At 34.6% G+C, this 9243-nt stretch overlaps 5 non-coding genes across 5 annotated transcripts; all 5 read right to left on the bottom strand.

Annotated features, from left to right (window-relative positions):
* Window positions 1-33: 33 nt before the first annotated feature.
* Window positions 34-105, bottom strand: TRNAP-CGG (transfer RNA proline (anticodon CGG)). The gene has a single exon. It is a non-coding gene; the product is annotated as a tRNA-Pro (tRNA).
* A 3203-nt stretch (window positions 106-3308) lies between these two features.
* TRNAP-CGG (transfer RNA proline (anticodon CGG)) lies at window positions 3309-3380 on the bottom strand. Its single transcript has one exon. It is a non-coding gene; the product is annotated as a tRNA-Pro (tRNA).
* Window positions 3381-4838: 1458 nt separating this feature from the next.
* Window positions 4839-4910, bottom strand: TRNAP-CGG (transfer RNA proline (anticodon CGG)). Its single transcript has one exon. It is a non-coding gene; the product is annotated as a tRNA-Pro (tRNA).
* Window positions 4911-6368: 1458 nt separating this feature from the next.
* On the bottom strand, window positions 6369-6440 carry TRNAP-CGG (transfer RNA proline (anticodon CGG)). Its single transcript has one exon. It is a non-coding gene; the product is annotated as a tRNA-Pro (tRNA).
* Window positions 6441-7898: 1458 nt separating this feature from the next.
* TRNAP-CGG (transfer RNA proline (anticodon CGG)) lies at window positions 7899-7970 on the bottom strand. The gene has a single exon. It is a non-coding gene; the product is annotated as a tRNA-Pro (tRNA).
* Window positions 7971-9243: the final 1273 nt, after the last annotated feature.

The raw sequence follows: 9243 nt of genomic DNA, 5'->3' as shown, positions 1-9243 counted from the left end.
TACTTCTAAAGAGAAACAACAAACAGAATGCTTGGGCTCGTCCGGGATTTGAACCCGGGACCTCTCGCACCCGAAGCGAGAATCATACCCCTAGACCAACGAGCCAGTGTGGTGCACTTTCAGCATAGTGGGAAATGCCTATACTAATGCTTCAGACAGCGCTTGTGTTGTCTAAATAGCCACTGGACTATGTTTTGAAAATGGGAAAATAAAGGAAAGATGTTTGGAGGAAGAAGTCATTATACATAGACTTGTGCAAAATTGTGTTTGGAGCAGTTGGAATGGTTCCAAAACCTTTAATCCACAGCCGGATGTAATGATAGCATTGAATTTACCTGTAGAGTCTTATTCATCGATTCATTCAGCTGTGGAATGGAAGGAATTTGATTCGGACCTCCCCTCTCTAACACACTTTTTCACAAGTCTAACTATGAATAAAAATAGAATTCCGTATGTCAAGTCATATTGTGTTTTTTTTCTCCTTTGTTTTAACAAAGATTTTGCAGTTTTAACAAGGACTTTGAAATCTTAAAAGCGTCATATGAGCAGTTAGCCCTTGCATTAATAAATTATCAGAAAACATTGATTTTGAATGGTTGGTTATGAAACATACACATTTCTAACGATTTCTCTCAAAGTTTCTCATAAGTTTCTAAAAAAAAAGCTAAAGGTGAATGCCTATAAAATCTTAGATTGATAAGGTGATATCAGAAGCACCATACATTTTTAAATAAGAGACTGAAAACAGGAAATAAATATACAAGGTGGCATGACATCTTCTTCTCTTAAAAGCACTTGAAGGGTTTTGCTATTATTGAATTTTGCTGACTAAATTAAACAGTTCGAAGCTGCGTGCTTTAAAACAGAAAAACAAAAGCCTGGGCCCATCAGGGATTTGAAAACAGGACCTCTCGCACCCTGCAGAGAAGAAATTTATTACAAAAATAGACTTGTGCAAAATTATGTTTGGGGAGGTTGGCCTGGTTTCAATAACTTGAATTTTCTTGTAGAGTGTTATTTATCAATACATTAACGACTGCCTTGACTTGTAGAGTGTTATTCATTAATACATTATTTAGGTGTTGACTGGAAGTCATTTGATTCGGACTAACCCTCTCTAACACATATTTGCACAAGTTTAAGTATGAATAAAAATGGAATTCCGTATGTCAAAACATATAGTCTTTTTTTCTCCTTTGTTGGTTCTTAGAAAAGATTTTGCAGTCTTAACAAAGACTTTGCAGTCTTAAAAGTGTCATCTGAGCAGTTATGTCTGGCATTAATGACTTACGATAAACTATTGATTTTGAATGGTTGATAATGAAAACGACACATTTCTAAATATTTCTCTCAAACTTTCTCATACATTTCTAAGAAAAAGCTAAAAGTGTATGAATATCAAATCTTAGATTTGAAAGGAAATATCAGAAGCACCAGGAAACATATATAATTGAGGAGGCATTCCATCATCTTCACTTAGGAGCACTTGAAGGGTTTTGCTGTATAAATTAAACACAGTTCAAAATTACATACTTCTAAAGAGAAACAACAAACAGAATGCTTGGGCTCGTCCGGGATTCAGCATAGTGGGAAATGCCTATACTAATGCTTCAGACAGCGCTTGTGTTGTCTAAATAGCCACTGGACTATGTTTTGAAAATGGGAAAATAAAGGAAAGATGTTTGGAGGAAGAAGTCATTATACATAGACTTGTGCAAAATTGTGTTTGGAGCAGTTGGAATGGTTCCAAAACCTTTAATCCACAGCCGGATGTAATGATAGCATTGAATTTACCTGTAGAGTCTTATTCATCGATTCATTCAGCTGTGGAATGGAAGGAATTTGATTCGGACCTCCCCTCTCTAACACACTTTTTCACAAGTCTAACTATGAATAAAAATAGAATTCCGTATGTCAAGTCATATTGTGTTTTTTTTCTCCTTTGTTTTAACAAAGATTTTGCAGTTTTAACAAGGACTTTGAAATCTTAAAAGCGTCATATGAGCAGTTAGCCCTTGCATTAATAAATTATCAGAAAACATTGATTTTGAATGGTTGGTTATGAAACATACACATTTCTAACGATTTCTCTCAAAGTTTCTCATAAGTTTCTAAAAAAAAAGCTAAAGGTGAATGCCTATAAAATCTTAGATTTATAAGGTGATATCAGAAGCACCATACATTTTTAAATAAGAGACTGAAAACAGGAAATAAATATACAAGGTGGCATGACATCTTCTTCTCTTAAAAGCACTTGAAGGGTTTTGCTATTATTGAATTTTGCTGACTAAATTAAACAGTTCGAAGCTGCGTGCTTTAAAACAGAAAAACAAAAGCTTGGGCCCAACAGGGATTTGAACCCAGGACCTCTCGCACCCTGCAGAGAAGAAATTTATTACAAAAATAGACTTGTGCAAAATTATGTTTGGGGAGGTTGGCCTGGTTCCAATAACTTGAATTTTCTTGTAGAGTGTTATTTATCAATACATTAACGACTGCCTTGACTTGTAGAGTGTTATTCATTAATACATTATTTAGGTGTTGACTGGAAGTCATTTGATTCGGACTAACCCTCTCTAACACATATTTGCACAAGTTTAAGTATGAATAAAAATGGAATTCCGTATGTCAAAACATATAGTCTTTTTTTCTCTTTTCTTTGTTCTTAGCAAAGATTAGCAAAATTAGACTTGTGCAAAATGATGTTTGGGGAGGTTGGCCTGGTTCCAATAACTTGAATTTACTTGTAGAGTGTTATTCATCAATACATTAATGACTGACTTGAATTTACTTGGAGAGTGTTATTCATCAATACATTATTCAGGTGTGGACTGGAAGTTATTTGATTCGGACTTACCCTCTCTAACACATATTTGCACAAGTTTAAGTATGAATAAAAATAGAATTCCGTACGTCAAAACATATAGTCTTTTTTTCTCCTTTGTTGGTTCTTACAAAATATGTTGCAGTCTTAACAAAGACTTTGCAGTCTTAAAAGTGTCATCTGAGCAGTTATGTCTGGCATTAATGACTTACGATAAACTATTGATTTTGAATGGTTGATAATGAAAACGACACATTTCTAAATATTTCTCTCAAACTTTCTCATACATTTCTAAGAAAAAGCTAAAAGTGTATGAATATCAAATCTTAGATTTGAAAGGAAATATCAGAAGCACCAGGAAACATATATAATTGAGGAGGCATTCCATCAGCTTCACTTAGGAGCACTTGAAGGGTTTTGCTGTATAAATTAAACACAGTTCAAAATTACATACTTCTAAAGAGAAACAACAAACAGAATGCTTGGGCTCGTCCGGGATTTGAACCCGGGACCTCTCGCACCCGAAGCGAGAATCATACCCCTAGACCAACGAGCCAGTGTGGTGCACTTTCAGCATAGTGGGAAATGCCTATACTAATGCTTCAGACAGCGCTTGTGTTGTCTAAATAGCCACTGGACTATGTTTTGAAAATGGGAAAATAAAGGAAAGATGTTTGGAGGAAGAAGTCATTATACATAGACTTGTGCAAAATTGTGTTTGGAGCAGTTGGAATGGTTCCAAAACCTTTAATCCACAGCCGGATGTAATGATAGCATTGAATTTACCTGTAGAGTCTTATTCATCGATTCATTCAGCTGTGGAATGGAAGGAATTTGATTCGGACCTCCCCTCTCTAACACACTTTTTCACAAGTCTAACTATGAATAAAAATAGAATTCCGTATGTCAAGTCATATTGTGTTTTTTTTCTCCTTTGTTTTAACAAAGATTTTGCAGTTTTAACAAGGACTTTGAAATCTTAAAAGCGTCAAATGAGCAGTTAGCCCTTGCATTAACAAATTATCAGAAAACATTGAGTTTGAATGGTTGGTTATGAAACATACACATTTCTAACGATTTCTCTCAAAGTTTCTCATAAGTTTCTAAAAAAAAAGCTAAAGGTGAATGCCTATAAAATCTTAGATTTATAAGGTGATATCAGAAGCACCATACATTTTTAAATAAGAGACTGAAAACAGGAAATAAATATACAAGGTGGCATGACATCTTCTTCTCTTAAAAGCACTTGAAGGGTTTTGCTATTATTGAATTTTGCTGACTAAATTAAACAGTTCGAAGCTGCGTGCTTTAAAACAGAAAAACAAAAGCTTGAGCCCATCAGGGATTTGAAAACAGGACCTCTCACACCCTGCAGAGAAGAAATTTATTACAAAAATAGACTTGTGCAAAATTATGTTTGGGGAGGTTGGCCTGGTTTCAATAACTTGAATTTTCTTGTAGAGTGTTATTTATCAATACATTAACGACTGCCTTGACTTGTAGAGTGTTATTCATTAATACATTATTTAGGTGTTGACTGGAAGTCATTTGATTCAGACTAACCCTCTCTAACACATATTTGCACAAGTTTAAGTATGAATAAAAATGGAATTCCGTATGTCAAAACATATAGTCTTTTTTTCTCCTTTGTTGGTTCTTAGAAAAGATTTTGCAGTCTTAACAAAGACTTTGCAGTCTTAAAAGTGTCATCTGAGCAGTTATGTCTGGCATTAATGACTTACGATAAACTATTGATTTTGAATGGTTGATAATGAAAACGACACATTTCTAAATATTTCTCTCAAACTTTCTCATACATTTCTAAGAAAAAGCTTAAAGTGTATGAATATCAAATCTTAGATTTGAAAGGAAATATCAGAAGCACCAGGAAACATATATAATTGAGGAGGCATTCCATCAGCTTCACTTAGGAGCACTTGAAGGGTTTTGCTGTATAAATTAAACACAGTTCAAAATTACATACTTCTAAAGAGAAACAACAAACAGAATGCTTGGGCTCGTCCGGGATTTGAACCCGGGACCTCTCGCACCCGAAGCGAGAATCATACCCCTAGACCAACGAGCCAGTGTGGTGCACTTTCAGCATAGTGGGAAATGCCTATACTAATGCTTCAGACAGCGCTTGTGTTGTCTAAATAGCCACTGGACTATGTTTTGAAAATGGGAAAATAAAGGAAAGATGTTTGGAGGAAGAAGTCATTATACATAGACTTGTGCAAAATTGTGTTTGGAGCAGTTGGAATGGTTCCAAAACCTTTAATCCACAGCCGGATGTAATGATAGCATTGAATTTACCTGTAGAGTCTTATTCATCGATTCATTCAGCTGTGGAATGGAAGGAATTTGATTCGGACCTCCCCTCTCTAACACACTTTTTCACAAGTCTAACTATGAATAAAAATAGAATTCCGTATGTCAAGTCATATTGTGTTTTTTTTCTCCTTTGTTTTAACAAAGATTTTGCAGTTTTAACAAGGACTTTGAAATCTTAAAAGCGTCATATGAGCAGTTAGCCCTTGCATTAATAAATTATCAGAAAACATTGATTTTGAATGGTTGGTTATGAAACATACACATTTCTAACGATTTCTCTCAAAGTTTCTCATAAGTTTCTAAAAAAAAAGCTAAAGGTGAATGCCTATAAAATCTTAGATTTATAAGGTGATATCAGAAGCACCATACATTTTTAAATAAGAGACTGAAAACAGGAAATAAATATACAAGGTGGCATGACATCTTCTTCTCTTAAAAGCACTTGAAGGGTTTTGCTATTATTGAATTTTGCTGACTAAATTAAACAGTTCGAAGCTGCGTGCTTTAAAACAGAAAAACAAAAGCTTGGGCCCATCAGGGATTTGAAAACAGGACCTCTCGCACCCTGCAGAGAAGAAATTTATTACAAAAATAGACTTGTGCAAAATTATGTTTGGGGAGGTTGGCCTGGTTTCAATAACTTGAATTTTCTTGTAGAGTGTTATTTATCAATACATTAACGACTGCCTTGACTTGTAGAGTGTTATTCATTAATACATTATTTAGGTGTTGACTGGAAGTCATTTGATTCGGACTAACCCTCTCTAACACATATTTGCACAAGTTTAAGTATGAATAAAAATGGAATTCCGTATGTCAAAACATATAGTCTTTTTTTCTCCTTTGTTGGTTCTTAGAAAAGATTTTGCAGTCTTAACAAAGACTTTGCAGTCTTAAAAGTGTCATCTGAGCAGTTATGTCTGGCATTAATGACTTACGATAAACTATTGATTTTGAATGGTTGATAATGAAAACGACACATTTCTAAATATTTCTCTCAAACTTTCTCATACATTTCTAAGAAAAAGCTAAAAGTGTATGAATATCAAATCTTAGATTTGAAAGGAAATATCAGAAGCACCAGGAAACATATATAATTGAGGAGGCATTCCATCATCTTCACTTAGGAGCACTTGAAGGGTTTTGCTGTATAAATTAAACACAGTTCAAAATTACATACTTCTAAAGAGAAACAACAAACAGAATGCTTGGGCTCGTCCGGGATTTGAACCCGGGACCTCTCGCACCCGAAGCGAGAATCATACCCCTAGACCAACGAGCCAGTGTGGTGCACTTTCAGCATAGTGGGAAATGCCTATACTAATGCTTCAGACAGCGCTTGTGTTGTCTAAATAGCCACTGGACTATGTTTTGAAAATGGGAAAATAAAGGAAAGATGTTTGGAGGAAGAAGTCATTATACATAGACTTGTGCAAAATTGTGTTTGGAGCAGTTGGAATGGTTCCAAAACCTTTAATCCACAGCCGGATGTAATGATAGCATTGAATTTACCTGTAGAGTCTTATTCATCGATTCATTCAGCTGTGGAATGGAAGGAATTTGATTCGGACCTCCCCTCTCTAACACACTTTTTCACAAGTATAACTATGAATAAAAATAGAATTCCGTATGTCAATTCATATTGTGTTTTTTTTTCTCCTTTGTTTTAACAAAGATTTTGCAGTTTTAACAAGGACTTTGAAATCTTAAAAGCGTCATATGAGCAGTTAGCCCTTGCATTAATAAATTATCAGAAAACATTGATTTTGAATGGTTGGTTATGAAACATACACATTTCTAACGATTTCTCTCAAAGTTTCTCATAAGTTTCTAAAAAAAAGCTAAAGGTGAATGCCTATAAAATCTTAGATTTATAAGGTGATATCAGAAGCACCATACATTTTTAAATAAGAGACTGAAAACAGGAAATAAATATACAAGGTGGCATGACATCTTCTTCTCTTAAAAGCACTTGAAGGGTTTTGCTATTATTGAATTTTGCTGACTAAATTAAACAGTTCGAAGCTGCGTGCTTTAAAACAGAAAAACAAAAGCTTGGGCCCATCAGGGATTTGAAAACAGGACCTCTCGCACCCTGCAGAGAAGAAATTTATTACAAAAATAGACTTGTGCAAAATTATGTTTGGGGAGGTTGGCCTGGTTTCAATAACTTGAATTTTCTTGTAGAGTGTTATTTATCAATACATTAACGACTGCCTTGACTTGTAGAGTGTTATTCATTAATACATTATTTAGGTGTTGACTGGAAGTCATTTGATTCGGACTAACCCTCTCTAACACATATTTGCACAAGTTTAAGTATGAATAAAAATGGAATTCCGTATGTCAAAACATATAGTCTTTTTTTCTCCTTTGTTGGTTCTTAGAAAAGATTTTGCAGTCTTAACAAAGACTTTGCAGTCTTAAAAGTGTCATCTGAGCAGTTATGTCTGGCATTAATGACTTACGATAAACTATTGATTTTGAATGGTTGATAATGAAAACGACACATTTCTAAATATTTCTCTCAAACTTTCTCATACATTTCTAAGAAAAAGCTAAAAGTGTATGAATATCAAATCTTAGATTTGAAAGGAAATATCAGAAGCACCAGGAAACATATATAATTGAGGAGGCATTCCATCATCTTCACTTAGGAGCACTTGAAGGGTTTTGCTGTATAAATTAAACACAGTTCAAAATTACATACTTCTAAAGAGAAACAACAAACAGAATGCTTGGGCTCGTCCGGGATTTGAACCCGGGACCTCTCGCACCCGAAGCGAGAATCATACCCCTAGACCAACGAGCCAGTGTGGTGCACTTTCAGCATAGTGGGAAATGCCTATACTAATGCTTCAGACAGCGCTTGTGTTGTCTAAATAGCCACTGGACTATGTTTTGAAAATGGGAAAATAAAGGAAAGATGTTTGGAGGAAGAAGTCATTATACATAGACTTGTGCAAAATTGTGTTTGGAGCAGTTGGAATGGTTCCAAAACCTTTAATCCACAGCCGGATGTAATGATAGCATTGAATTTACCTGTAGAGTCTTATTCATCGATTCATTCAGCTGTGGAATGGAAGGAATTTGATTCGGACCTCCCCTCTCTAACACACTTTTTCACAAGTCTCACTATGAATAAAAATAGAATTCCGTATGTCAAGTCATATTGTGTTTTTTTTCTCCTTTGTTTTAACAAAGATTTTGCAGTTTTAACAAGGACTTTGAAATCTTAAAAGCGTCATATGAGCAGTTAGCCCTTGCATTAATAAATTATCAGAAAACATTGATTTTGAATGGTTGGTTATGAAACATACACATTTCTAACGATTTCTCTCAAAGTTTCTCATAAGTTTCTAAAAAAAAAGCTAAAGGTGAATGCCTATAACATCTTAGATTTATAAGGTGATATCAGAAGCACCATACATTTTTAAATAAGAGACTGAAAACAGGAAATAAATATACAAGGTGGCATGACATCTTCTTCTCTTAAAAGCACTTGAAGGGTTTTGCTATTATTGAATTTTGCTGACTAAATTAAACAGTTCGAAGCTGCGTGCTTTAAAACAGAAAAACAAAAGCTTGGGCCCATCAGGGATTTGAAAACAGGACCTCTCGCACCCTGCAGAGAAGAAATTTATTACAAAAATAGACTTGTGCAAAATTATGTTTGGGGAGGTTGGCCTGGTTTCAATAACTTGAATTTTCTTGTAGAGTGTTATTTATCAATACATTAACGACTGCCTTGACTTGTAGAGTGTTATTCATTAATACATTATTTAGGTGTTGACTGGAAGTCATTTGATTCAGACTAACCCTCTCTAACACATATTTGCACAAGTTTAAGTATGAATAAAAATGGAATTCCGTATGTCAAAACATATAGTCTTTTTTTCTCCTTTGTTGGTTCTTAGAAAAGATTTTGCAGTCTTAACAAAGACTTTGCAGTCTTAAAAGTGTCATCTGAGCAGTTATGTCTGGCATTAATGACTTACGATAAACTATTGATTTTGAATGGTTGATAATGAAAACGACACATTTCTAAATATTTCTCTCAAACTTTCTCATACATTTCTAAGAAA

This window comes from Pelobates fuscus, chromosome 6 (assembly GCF_036172605.1).
Source record: "Pelobates fuscus isolate aPelFus1 chromosome 6, aPelFus1.pri, whole genome shotgun sequence".
In the NCBI taxonomy this organism is placed as follows: Eukaryota; Metazoa; Chordata; class Amphibia; order Anura; family Pelobatidae; genus Pelobates; species Pelobates fuscus.
The sequence above is the reverse complement of the archived record's forward strand: the minus strand, read 5'-3'. Positions and strand labels throughout refer to the sequence as shown.